At 41.9% G+C, this 14465-nt stretch overlaps 2 long non-coding RNA genes across 4 annotated transcripts in view; one reads left to right on the top strand and one right to left on the bottom strand.

Annotated features, from left to right (window-relative positions):
* Positions 1-1032, top strand: part of LOC307179976 — a 590142-nt gene extending 589110 nt beyond the window's left edge. Inside the window, exon 5 of the long non-coding RNA XR_013825629.1 lies at positions 770-1032. This is a non-coding gene — a long non-coding RNA (uncharacterized lncRNA). The remainder of the gene's footprint in view (positions 1-769) is intronic.
* LOC307179974 overlaps positions 1-14465 on the bottom strand; it is a 247619-nt gene that overhangs the window by 24878 nt on the left and 208276 nt on the right. For 2 of the 3 annotated variants that reach the window (XR_013825625.1, XR_013825627.1), the window contains exons 4-5: positions 3123-3252; positions 2266-2325 (exon numbers count right to left, since the gene is read on the bottom strand). This is a non-coding gene — a long non-coding RNA (uncharacterized lncRNA). The remainder of the gene's footprint in view (positions 1-2265; positions 2326-3122; positions 3253-14465) is intronic. The other variant, XR_013825626.1, reaches the window with a different exon arrangement.

Raw genomic sequence — 14465 nt, 5'->3', positions numbered from 1 at the left:
CCCCTATGTTCATAGCAGCACTATTCACAATAGCAGGACATGGAAGCAACCTAAGTATCCATCCACAGATGAGTGCACAAAGAAGATGTGGCACATATATACAATGCAATATTAGCCATAAAACAGAATGAAATAATGCCATTTGCAGCAACATGGATGGACCTAGAGATGATCATACTAAGTGATGTAAGTCAGACGGAGAAAGACAAATATATGATATCACCTATATGTAGAATCTAAAATATAACACAAATGAACTTATCTATGAAACAGAAACAGACTAGACCTGTGGTTGCCAAGGCAGGGTGGGGCATTGATCGGGAGGTTGGGATTAGCAGATGCAAAGAATTCCATATAGGATGGATAAACAGCAAGGTCCTACTGTAGAGCACAGGGAACTCTATTCAATATCCTGTAATAAGCCATCATGGAAAACTATGAAAAAGAATGTATATATGTATAACTGAGTCACTTTGCTGTACACCAGAAACCAACAAAACATTGTAAACCAACTATACGTCAATAAAAAAGACTAATGAGAATAAAATGGAAACTAAAAGTTTGCTGAATTGGTTCATAGGGAAATAGAAAAATGTCGTGTCATGCTGTTTAAAATGTTCTCTCTTGAACGTAAGGTCTAACAGATGAAAAGAACACTTTCTTATATGTCCATTTTCTATGATCTATCCTTTGATGTTATTAATATTCCCTTGTAATGTCTGTCTGTATGGCCACAGTTGGTTTTGTTTTGTTCTTGTTTTTTTGGCAGTACGCGGGCCTCTCACTGTTGTGGCCTCTCCCGTTGCGGAGCACAGGCTCCGGATGCATAGGCTCAGCGGCCATGGCTCACGGGCCCAGCCGCTCTGCAGCATGTGGGATCCTCCCGGACCAGGGCACAAACCCACGTCCCCTGCATCGGCAGGCAGACTCTCAACCACTGCGCCACCAGGGAAGCCCCTCACAGTTGGTTTTTTTGAGGTAGTTCTACTTTATTCTGTTATCTGTGAAATCATTAAAGTTGTCAATATATTGCTAACCACTACCACCTACTTTATTTATTATTTTAATAGATTTATTTATTTATTTTTGGCTGCTTTGGGTCTTCGTTGCTGAATGCAGGCTTTCTCTAATTGCGGCGAGCAGGGGCTACTCTTCGTTGCGGTGCGTGGGCTTCTCATTGCAGGAGCTTCTCGTTGCAGAGCACGGGCTCTAGGCATGCAGGCTTCAGTAGTTGTGGCACGTGGGCTCAGTAGTTGTGGCTCGCAGGCTCTAGAGCGCAGGCTCAGTAGTTGTGGTGCATGGGCTTAGTGGCTCTGTGGCATGTGGGATCTTCCCGGACCAGGGCTTGAACCCATGTCCCCTGCACTGGCAGGCAGATTCTTAACCACTGCACCACTAGGGAAACCCCCCACCTACTTTATATATGTCTTTGTCCATTCAGGCTGCTGTAACAGAAAATCACAGACTGGCAGGGAGGGTGGGTGCAGGTGTTACAAAACACAGATGCTAATTTCTCACAGTTCTGGAGGCTGGGCGTCCAACATCCAACAGCTGGCAGATTCAGTGTCTCGTGAGGATCCTCTTCCTGTTTTGTAGACGGCATCTTCTTGCTGTGTCTTCACATGGAGGAAGGTGCAAGGAAGCTCTGTGGCATCTTCTATAAGGGCACTAATCCCATTCATGGGGGCTCCACCATCATGACCTCATCACCTTCCAAAGACCCCACCTCCTAATACCATCACATTGGGTGGCAGGGGGTATCAAAACATCCAATCTCTCTCTAGATAAATAGATAACTAGATAGACAGCTAGATATTATTATATATTATTAGGTTAAGAATATTCTTAAAGTAATTTGTTTTGAAACTACTCTTGTGTGTGTTTCTGATTCATTGAACCCATGCCCTTTTAACATTGTCTTATTTTTTTGTCATATATGTATGATAATAAATGTTATTAATTTAATTATAAACACAATACATTGATTATGCATTATACATTACTATTTACATATAAAATATATCACTTATTAGTATATAATATATATGAGAGAGGGTAGGAGGGAGACGCAAGAGGGAGGGGATATGGGGATATGAGTATACATATAGCTGATTCACTTCGTTATACAGCAGAAACTAACACATTGTAAAGAAATTATACTCCAATAAAGATGTTTTATAAAATGTATTATATATGGATAACTATATATATATATGTTTTTCTTTTATCCAACCAACACATATTTATTGTGTACCCACTACTTACCAGGGGTTACATACTTGAACAGGCAGATACACAAATCTCTGGACTCATGGTGTTTATATTCTGGGTCAGAGGCAGAGAATAAACAAGAAGAAACACAGAAATGAGACTATTTGAGCTCACTGTCAACACCATGCAGTTAATAGGATGCGGAGAGAGAGAAACTTGGGGAGAAAGTATTCCATGTCAGGGTCCTTGGTGAACCCCCCCTCACCTCACTATAAATACGGGTGTAGACACCAAGCATGTTCAAGGTCAGCTGGCATCTCTTTTCAACCTTAAATGCAAGAAGCCAAGAATGCACAATTCACAAATCACTGTAAAAGAACTAGTCATATAAACGATTCTGTGAGTTTTCATAGAAACTCCCCAATAAATGAATATTTATTCCCTCACAGTATGGGTATCCGTGAATCCAGGGATACCACTACATATAGCCCAACTGTTAAACAAAAGATTTTTTTTCACCATGACTTGCAGAGGAAAGAACAGTCATATTCTGGGAAAAGGTATCAAGGGAGACCTAACGCATTCAAGAGACAAATCTGTTCCTCCGTTTCTGTGGCTGCAGGGAGAGACAAAGTGCAGCGTTACCTGTTGGCAAGGCAACGAACAGTCAAGAATCAGTTTAGACCCACAGTGCCAGCTCTGAACCTGACAATGAGATATCATCTACATTTCCATTTTAGCCCTGCTGCAGCAGAACCCATAAATCACTGGGATTTGGGCTGTTTAGATAATGACTGTGTGAATGGGTGACGTGAGCTCCATTCAGGGAAAAGGTTATGGGGTTTGGACCACCGTGTGTAGGGAAGAACATGGGCGAATGGTGTTTTTGCCATATGAGAAGGCAGACTTACGACTCGCTCGCTGTGGACTGCAATTGGCGTATCTTCAGCAGAGAACAAATCCACTGATCTCTCCAGGGAAGGGCTCAAGTTAGCAAGTGACAGATCCCAGGTTTATGAAGCAGCATTAGTTATATAATTCCTTGGGAAAAAAAGAAAAAAAAAATGATGTAGACAATCTCCCTGGGTTTATTTTTCTTTTATGATTTTTACTTTAAAAATCATTTTGAAGACATCCCCTTAGGTAAATTATTTTATTACAAGCCAAAGAATCAACTTTAATTCACTTCTCTAGAGGTTTTCCAACTCCTTTAAAGATGATAATATAGACAGTAAAATTTAACTGACTTCTAAGAAATCTTCTGTCAGGAATTTCATTTGAGATTGTCTTGAACTTTTAACGGCTTTTTTTTTTTCCTAATCAGATTCTGCTCCTTCTTGAGAAGCCTTCAATTTATACCTCTGGCTTGAGACAGTGTCACAAATATTGTAGAATGACCTTTAATTTGGTGTTTCAGGCTTTGATCATGAAACCAAACCTGACATGAAACACAGGGTTTTATTTTGATTTTTTTTATGCTATATCATAACAGTGATTTCACTGTAAATTTTAACATAACCATTAATTCTGGTCAAAACTTAAGTTTCCAAAATGTTATTACAATTTCAGAACTGCTTTATTGCGGCGAGCCGCCTCCGACCAGCAGAATGACGAGTCACCACACGCAAGATTCTTCTCGTATCACACTTTATTGGAGCACAGCTTGGTTAAAGAAAAGATGGAAGGAAGACACCGCAATCCTATAGCAGTCTGCTTATATAGGGATTAAGAACATGTGTCGCTCTGTGATTGGCTTTCGCCAATGCTGCGACTTGTGAGCCAGCATCGGATAGGTCGCTACTTTAAAACCTCATTAGTATACTTAGCGCAAGCGCAGTGGCCACAGGAAGGATGACTCAGCTCACTTCAGCTTCCTGCTGCGTGGCAGTTAGCTGACCGCGCCCTACACTTTATGATACTATTGCCACAGGACAATTCTATCAATGGAATTTTCCAGGCTGGGACCAGAGACTATTTATAATAAATATGCTAATATATAAACTACTCACTTTGGGCTTCCCTGGTGGCGCAGTGGTTGAGAGTCCGCCTGCCGATGCAGGGGACGCGGGTTCGTGCCCCGGTCTGGGAAGATCCCATATGCCGTGGAGCGGTTGGGCCTATGAGCCATGGCCGCTGAGCCTGCATGTCCGGAGCCTGTGCTCTGCAACGGGAGAGGCCACAGCAGTGAGAGGCCCGCATACCGCAAAAAAAAAAAAAAAAAACCAAAATAAACTACTCACTTAACTATGAATAACAGGTAATTTTAGGGAAAAATGTCACAATGATAAGCTTTGGGCATATAAATTCATTCCAATGTCTAAAATTATACCCTTTGTATTTTTTTGGTAAAGCATTTGATTTTGTTGTACTTCTCTTCTTTTTTTTTTTTTTTTTTGTGGTACACAGGCCTCTCACTGTTGTGGCCTCTCCTGTTACGGAGCACAGGCTCCGGACACACAGGCTCAGCGGCCATGGCTCACGGGCCCAGCCGCTCTGCAGCATGTGGGATCTTCCCGGACCAGGGCACGAACCCGTGTCCCCTGCATCGGCAGGCGGACTCTCAACCATTGCGCCACCAGGGAAGCCCTGCGCTTCTCTTCTGAAGAGAGTCTATGAGTAGTTTTTGTTTCATAGAAAAGTTGAGAGGAAGGTACAGAGATTTATCTGGCTGACTTGGTGGGCCCAGCAGGGGTTGACAAGTGAAGGGGTCCTTGCTGAGAGGTGGGATTTGGGATATCACAGGTCATCATTTACCTGTGGACACACCAGGTGTAGCATAGAGTTCCCTGGTGTACTTTAGTCTCCCCATGAACTGGAAGCAGAAAAATCCAAGAAGAGGCCAGGTGTAGGGTAGCAAGGGGGGGTCATCTATGTCTCCTGGGTCAGTCATTAACTTGAGCTCACATCAGCCACACAGATCACCAATCCCACACCTTTGAGATGAATTCTGGAGTCCATAAGCCGAAAGGCTAGAGCTCCTCCTGATTGGAAATCTCCCATCAACTGGACAGTCAAATCCACCCTTTCTAAAAATCAGTGACTCTGTTTAGGGACATGGGGAAGAAGAGATTGATAGGTGAGATCTGGCCACTCTTTTCAGGGGATACACGGCATGAAGATGTTCTGAGGCTCAGTGGGCTGAATCACGGTGGGACTGTTTCCAACAAGCTTAATTATATGACTTAGGAAAAGGGAAACACTTCACCTTCCTGAATGCTTCGTAACTTGCCTGACACTGCTCAAGAAACACCTCTCTTTTCCCTTCCTTCTCTCCCCCTTCTATCTCTTCCTTCTTTCCTTCATGCACTCAATGTGGATTAAGTACCTTCCACTTCTAAGGCTTTCTGCTGAAAATGGAATTAGGGAAAGAAGTGGTCAGGGATCTTTGCCCTTGAGAGGTCCACAGGCTATAGCAAAAGGCTAAGGCTTCGTAGAATTTCGATGGGGTTCCATGACTGCTACTCCCCAGGAGCCATGGAAACACAGAAAAGAGAAAACTTCCTCAACAATATACCCACGTTTTTAAGTAAAAGCTATGACCACAATATAGTTGGTAACGTTTAACACAAAGTGACCAAAAGCAGAGTAGGAATATGAAACGTATTTCAGAATTAGAGCTGACACTGAGGATTATTCCACGCATGGCCCTGTTGGACGTGCTGCACTCATTCGAAATGCGTCCCTGGGTGGTGATCAGCAAGACCAAGATCTCAAATAGAATTCCTAAACGTTACATCAGAGGAGGACGCATTAAGAAACACAGAAGAATCCCGTGACTTGCTTTGCAAGACATCTGCTGAATGTCAGGAGACTCATGTCTGGCTGGACGTAGGAGGCATCAAGAATCAGACGTCACATCTCAGGAATCCTGCTTCCAGAAGATGTGCGGCACCCTGGTCTCGCACCGCCCACTAAACAGCCACAACGGGGTGTACAGAGTCGTGTGAGAGGAAGCAGTGCCGCAGACGGGCAGTGATTCCTCTTATGAAATACATCGTCCAGCCAGTAAGAGCACAGAGCAAGGGAACAGCCATGAGTGATACCAGAATCTTGTGAAGGTTCACTCTTGTAAAGAAGCACAACTGAATGTAAACTGGTGCAGCCACTACGGAGAACAGTATGAAGGTTCCTCAAAAAACACTAACAACAGAGCTACCGTATGACCCAGCAATCGCACTCCCGGCCATGTACCCAGAGAAAACCATAATTCAAAAAGAGTCATGCACCCCAATGTTCACTGCAGCACTATTTACAATAGACATGGAAACAACCTAAATGTCCATCGATGGATGGATAAAGAAGATGTGGTACATAGATACACAATGGAACATTACTCAGCCATAAAAAAGAATGAAATAATGCCATTTGCAGCAACATGGATGGACCTAGAGATGATCATACTGAGTGAAGTAAGTCAGACAGAGAAAGACAAATGTCATATGATATCACTTATTATATGTGGAAAGTAAGGAAAAAGGGTACAAATGAACTTATTTACAAAACAAAAGGAAAGTCACAGATGTAGAAAACAAACTTATGGTTACCGGGGGAGAAAGGTGAATTGGGAGATGATTGGGATTGACATATACACACTACTATACATAAAATAGATAACTAATAAAGACCTACTGTATAGCAGAGGGAACTCTACTCAATACTCTGTAATGGCCTATATAGGAAAATAATCATAAAAAAGAGTGGATATATGTATAACAGTCACTTTGCTGTACACCTGAAACTAACACAACATTGTAAATCAACTAGACTCCAATAAAAAAAATTTTTTAATGATTATCAGAGCAGCAACACTGCCTGCCATATTGAAACGGAGCAGGACCCTGTGGTCCTTGCCCCCCCATGTGTTCCCCCTGCCTTTTTGTCTGTAGAAAAACTCTGGCCAAAGAATAAGTTTGATCAGAGAAGTGAGAAAATACAGAAACAAAGGAAAACAGTCCAACGAGACTAAATAATAATGGTTTAGTCATTAAGCAAAGTCAAAGACCTTTAGTTCCTCCTCAAGGGCTATCGATAATATTCTGAGCCACGTCCTGTGAGCTGTCTTATAGATACTGAAACCACACCAGGCGGAAGACGTGAACTACATGATGACCAGGCTGTAGCCATGACACAGGCTGCCACAATTCTGAGAATTGGCCTCAAGGAAATGGGAACAACCAACCCTGGAACTGAAGGCTAACTGTACCTAAAACAATCAAGATGACGCTGGTCAGACCACCAAGGACCAATTTCAAGATGACGGTCTGAGCTGACATCGCTGTTTCTGCACGTAGCCCCCTCCGTCTATAAGAGCTCTTGCCCCCTGATTGTCAGGCGGGGGGCGGAGTTCCCCCTGGTTGCCAGCACCCAAAATAAAGCAAACTTTCCTTTCCACCAACCTTGCTTCTTTATTGGCTTTGGACCAGCGAGCAGCTGGACCCCACTTTTGGTTACAGCATCAGTAAACAAAGGATGTTGTAGCCGTCAAGCCACTACCTCACAGCCACCCTGACGATCAGCCCTGAGGGAACTCAGGTTGGAAATGCCCACCACTGCAGGCAACTCCAACAAGTGCACAGAGCAAACTCGGGATGCAGAAGACGCAGGATGCTGGCCCCAGATAGCTGAGGTGCAGATCGAAGGAACGATTTCAGTGAGCCCAGACTTTGCATCTCCCCATACCTAGAGAAGCTATGTAAGCTGCTTAACTTGAGATAACTGGTTTTCTCTCATTCACAGTAATCTTTTTGATTTTGACTACCTGATCTTTGTTGCAAAACCACCTATATATCCTGGATCCTCCCTCACCTCTTCAGAACGCTTTCTTAGCATTATCTGAGATGCTGTGTCCTGGGCTTGAAGTCCTCAGAATGTCCACCAAGTAAAACATAATCCTCAACTTTTAGGTTGTGCTTTTTTTCTTTTTCTTTTTCTTTTTTTTTTTCCAGTGCATAACTTTCCTGCCTTAAACTTTCTTAAAACCTTACATTTCAAACAGTATTGCAGTTCCCTAAAAAAGTTAAACAGAATTTCCTAAGTCCCAGAAATTTCAGTCCTTGGTTAATACCCCCAAAGAACCGAAGGCAGGGCTCTAACAAACACTTGTACACCCATGCGTCTATCAGTGGATGAATGGATAAACAAAACGTGGTCCATCCATGCGAGGGAATGTGGTCCATACCTACAATTCAGCCTTAAAAAGGCAGGACATCCCGCCATGCTACAACATGGATCACCCTTGCGGATTTGATGTTCAGTGAAAACTGGCAATCCCAGAAAAGCAAAAAGACAAATACTACATGACTGCACTTATATAGAACCTAGGGCAGTCCTATTCATAGAGACAGAGTAGAATGGTGTTTTGTTGCAAAAAGCTGTACACGTGGGCCTTCCCTGGTGGCGCAGTGGTTAAGAATCCACCTGCCAAGGCAGGGGACACAGGCTCAAGCCCTGGTCCAGGAAGATCCCACATGCCATGGAGCAGCTAAGCCCATGCACCACAACTACTGAGCCTGCGCTCTAGAGCTCGTGAGCCACAACGACTGAGCCCACGCGCCTAGAGCCCATGCTCTGCAACGAGAAGCCACCGCAATGAGAAGCCCGCGCACCGCAATGAAGAGTAGCCCCCACCCACCGCAACTAGAGAAAGCCCGCGCGGAGCAACGAAGACCCAGCGCAGCCAAACTTAAGTAAATTAAAAAAAAAAAGCTTTACATGTGTAGGGAGAGCATTGGAAGATGTTCCATTTTCTGTATTTGTTTTCTGCATATTAATTTTTTTAATGTTTTAGTTTTTTCATTTAAAATTTTAATAGTTTTTTAAAGGTTTCTGTCCATTTGCAGTTATTAGCAAATATTGCCTTTATTTCCCCGTATTGTAAAATACATCCTGAGCCTGTCTTACACCCACTTATACCTCCCACTGCTGCACCCCTATCTTGCTCCGCCCCCCTCCCCACTGGGAACCACTAGTTTGTTCTCTATATCTGTGAGTTTCCTTCTCTGTTATATTCACTAGTTTGTTGTATTTTTTAGATTCCACATATAACTGATTATCATATACTACTTCTTTGTCTGACTTATTTCATTTTACATAGTACCCTCCAAGTCCATCCAAATTGCTGCAAATGGCAAAATTTTGTTTCTCTTTATGACTTATTTCATTGTATATTTATATATACCACATCATCTATATCAGTCATCTGTTGATGGACACTTAGGTTGCCTCCATGTCTTGTAATTAATGCTGCTTTTGTAAATAATGCTGCTATAAACATTGAGGTAGTATCTTTTCAAATTGGTGTTTTAAAAGCTTTTGCACAGCAAAGGAAACCATCAACAAAATGAAAAGACAACCTACAGAATGGGAGGAAATATTTGCAAATGATATGACCTGTAAGGAATTAATATCCAACACATATAAACAGCTCATATTGCTACAACTCCACATCAAAAAAAAAAAAACCAGACAACCCAATTGAAAAATGGGCAGAAGAACTGAATATACAGTTTTCCAAAGAGGAAATGCAGATGGCCAACAGGCACGTGGAAAGATGCTCACCATCGCTAATCATCAGGGAAATGCAAATGAGAACCACAATGAGATATCACCTCGCACCTGTCAGAAAGGCTAGCATGAAAAAGAACACATGTTGGCGAGGATGCAGAGGAAAGGGAACCCTCGTACCCTGCTGGTGGGAATGTAAATTGCTATAACCACTGTGGAGAACAGTATGGAGGTTTCTCAAAAAACTAAAAATACAACTATCATATGACCCAGTAATTCCACTCTGGGGCATATATCTGTATATTGAGATGTTTTAAAACAAATATGTTAATCTTATCTATTTTTCCAAGAAGATCCCTTGATGTTTTTATCTGGATTCATGTTTAAAACGGAAGAGATTTTTGTCCTTTATATTTCCCTGTCAATTCTCAGCATGGAGCATAAACTCCAGTGCCTGCTGTGTTCTCAGTAACTATTTCTGGCGAGTGAATGAATGAAACCATCACACATATTACTTCACATTATATAAAACCACATTTAGCGTTCAGAGCATTTGTGCTTTCCCAGTACTTGGAGGCATCATGAATATGGGCTTATTATATTCAGGAATAAGTAAAATGGTGCTGTTAAAAAAAAAGTTTAGGGGACTAAGAGATACAAATGACTATGTATAAAATAACTTACGCAGGTATAATGCACAGCACGGGGAATACAGCCAATATTTTACGCTAACTACGAATGGAGTATAACCTTTAAAAATTGTGAATCACTGTATTGTTTACCTGAAACTTATATAATATTGTACACCGACTATACTTCAATTAAAGATAAGTTATAATAAGGCGTTTATAGAGGTAATACATGCAAGACCTCTCCCATAAAGCCAATTGGCAACTTCAAACAGATAGTAAGTATAAAATGCATGACATCGTGGCAGAAGGAAACGTCAGAATGAAGGAATTGGAGCTCATGGTGTGACAAAGGTCACTGGGCAAATGGTTCCAGCTTTAAAAAGGGGTGGTGACACCCTTTCTTAAATCTTTGCAACACTAAGATTTAATAACTATTGAATAAATAAAGCAACTCTGAGATGTTACGGTTTCATTTAACCGGTTTTTCTCTTTGGCAAAGCCAAACCACCAGCTAGCTAAGAAAGTCAAATGCCAGACAGCACGACAGCACCATGAAAGATGAGGCAATCAACCTTAGAAAAAATAAATTTTAAGACAATACTTCCTAATGCAAATTATCACACATACAGAAACAAGACTGCCTGAGCTTGGATTTAGGAGTAGAAGCAGAAACATTTTCAAACTGATCACAATATCACTGAAGTGTTTTCCACGGAGAGACCATCAGTTCAGTATGAAGTAGTGTCGGACTTACGGAACATTTTTACCTACCCCATTTCTTTGATCACAACTCTTTTTGAATGAAGGAGGGCGAAGATGGAGATTCATAAATACTGAAATTTGTCAAATTCACACACACTGAAGACAGAAACCACTAACGTGTCCTAAGCTTATTGTACTCTAAGTTCATGGTTGTACTTCTACAGTCTCTAAATTGGATAATGTGTCTTCAGGCATATACTGGAATTCATTGGGAGTAGCTCCTTTTAATATTTTGCTCGAAATTGTGTCTTTCAAGATGCACATTTCTAACAGTGACCCTGTGGTTACACAAGCCATTATATGGATCACATGACATTTTGATAGCAAAGGGGCACTGTTGACTTCCTAAGACTTATTTTGTCACTCATCCGGTCATTTTGTCACCCACCTACCCTGCCTGCAACGTTGAGTCCAGCTCCGACATACGATTGACAGAACAATTCTGGGCCTGGGGTCCCAAGACAAAAGCAGTTCTGTTTCCATCAAGGACATTCATTTAGCTCAAACATTAACCGAAAAGACATGTGTTCTGATCAGAAGCAGATAATCCAACCCAACAATTCCTGGATGACACAGGGTACCTCTCAGTGCTTTCTCTCCACATCCGTGTGAACATGCAGACCATCCCTCTGAAATTTTGCTAAACTGCAGATTCTGATTCAGGACCTGAGATTCTGCAATGACGCTCCCCCTTGCCCCCCAGCACAAAATGCTGATGCTGCTTATTTGAAAGACCACACTTTGCAGACCCAAAACCAAGAATGTTGGGTTTTGACGGCTTTGCGGTAACATACAGGCACTAGTGTTGGTTTCCGCCTGACGAGATGGAGCTGTGTAAACATGCAGGCACTGTACCCAGGGTTGGTACTAGCTATAAATCCTGTCATGTTTTTTTAACAGCTTTTTTGAGATGTAATTCACATATCATGAAATGCACTCTTACTATTCACAATAGCCAAGCCATGGAAGCTACCCAAATGTCCAACAACAGAGGAATGGATAAAGAAGATGTGGTACATATATACAGTGGAATATTACTCAGCCATGAAAAAGGATGAAATAGTGCCATTTGCAGCAACATGGATGGACCTAGAGATGATCATACTGAGCGAAGTAAGTCAGACAGAAAGACAAATACCGTGTTATCACTTCTATGTGGAATCTAAAATATGACAAAAATGTACTTATCTATAAAACAGAAACAGACTCACAGATATAGAAAACAGACTTGTGGTTTCCAAGGGGGAAGGGGTCGGGGGAGGGATAGAGTGGGAGTTTGGGATTCGCAGATGCAAACTATTATAAAGAGAATGGATGAACAACAAGGTGCTACTGTAGACCGCTGGGAACTCTATTCAATACCCTGTGATAAACAAAATGCATATATTTATGTATAACAATCAATTTGCTGTACAGCAGAAATTAACACAACATTGTAAATCAACTATAGCTCAATAAAATAAAATTTTTTAAAAATACACTTTTTTTTTTTTTTTTTTTGCGGTATGCGGGCCTCTCACTGTTGTGGCCTCTCCCATTGCGGAGCACAGGCTCCGGAGGCGCAGGCTCAGCAGCCATGGCTCACGGGCCCAGCCGCTCTGCGGCATGTGGGATCTTCCCGGACCGGGGCACGAACCCCCATCCCCTGCGTCGGCAGGCGGACTCTCAACCACTGCGCCACCAGGGAAGCCCCCAAAAATACACTCTTTAAAGTGTACAGTGCAGTGGTTTCTTAGTATATTCAGAGTTGTGCAAACATCCCCACCGTCTATCCCAGAACATTTTCATCACCCTAGAAGCACATCTTTTACCCATTAGCAATCTCTCCCCACCCTCCGTCCCAGATTATAACCACCAATCTGCTTTCTGTCTCTATAGATTTTCATATGTTTACAAGGCATTCCACATAAACGGAATCACACACATTGTGTCTTTTAGGACGGGCTTCTTTCACTGAGCACAGTGCTTTCTCTGTTTTAAATACATATTATGAACAATCACAGTAGAGGTGCTAGAAAAATTGTCACTGCTAAACTAAAACATATATACAATTTCCAGACAATGTATACATAATGCAAATAGATATTCCTTATGTTGACCTGATATAGTGAACACACTCAAACCTAACAGTTGCTAGATGTTCATGTACATTGTAGCAAGCTTGTGTGGTTTTAAATACCTTGGAAGAATATTATGTTGTAGCCTGTATATAGGAGTGAAGCAACAGATACTCAGACAAAAATACACTGTAAAGTTTGTAACCTAATTTTAGATGTCTAATTCTGTCCCTTTGTCCTATTTTCTAACTTCTCTGTACATTTTTCTAAGTGTACTCGTTACCACAAGGGCATTTGGTAATTATTTTCCCCAGAACTGTTTACTCATCCAACAACAACTAGGAATATTATGAATTAGTTTGGTGCATAGAGTCTGTCCCGCCCTCCCAGTGGTGGTTGAAAAGAGTGAGATAATTTTCACAACCGCAACCGGTCATTTTAATCAGACACACTGACATATTCTAGAACAAGGTACCAAATGGGGGATGGATTTTCTCACAGTAATCCTATCGCCTTGTTCAATAACAAGGACTTTTCTTTCAGCATTATCCCAATCATGGAACTACTGTTTTGTATAAAAATTACTTGATAAAAGAAATAAACGTCTTGACTTCATTCACGCAGAGTGCGGGGAATTTGGCTAAATAATTCGCTCCATAACTAATCTTGACAGCCCGGTGCAAACTGCAAAGCCAACAGTTTTGCTTTAAAGGTCAATACTTCATCCAGGTTTATTGCAGTGAGGAAATCCTCCTTCTTCAATGCCTTTCAATCCTCTTTCCATCAATAACACCGTTCTCCGTTTCTGGTAATAGCTTGCAATGGATCATTAGATAAATGCCTTTTTAATGAAGAGAATCCAGGTGTACGAGTAAACTACCATGATGGAGTATCTTTAATCTGTCAGCTGCATTAGTCCCGGACAGGCTCTCATGCTCTTTTCTTACTGATTCTGTTTCATGGGCCAGCCCTTTCCTGGCTCTAATGATGACAGCTCATGTATTACTTTATGAGAATACAGAAACATTTCCATTGCCAGCCTTCAGACTTCCCCCATCCCCAAAGACGGGCAATTCAGAAAGCCGCTTCCCCAGTACAGGAGCTAAGCGCTTCCCTTTGCTTCCCCAGCAGGCATTTCTAAAATTGCCGTACACATGCGGAATTAATCACCGTGACTTCAATTGTTTCTCATCCTTTTTTTTTTCCTCTCTACCAGTGTACTGAAGACGCACACGCAGAACCATCAGGGCCTCGACTATGATCCCTAAAACGTTAAATGACACGGACACCAAACATATCT

Source organism: Stenella coeruleoalba, assembly GCF_951394435.1.
Source record: "Stenella coeruleoalba genome assembly, chromosome: X".
Lineage (NCBI taxonomy): Eukaryota > Metazoa > Chordata > Mammalia > Artiodactyla > Delphinidae > Stenella > Stenella coeruleoalba.
Note: the sequence above shows the minus strand (reverse complement) of the source record. Positions and strands in the feature narration are given on the sequence as shown.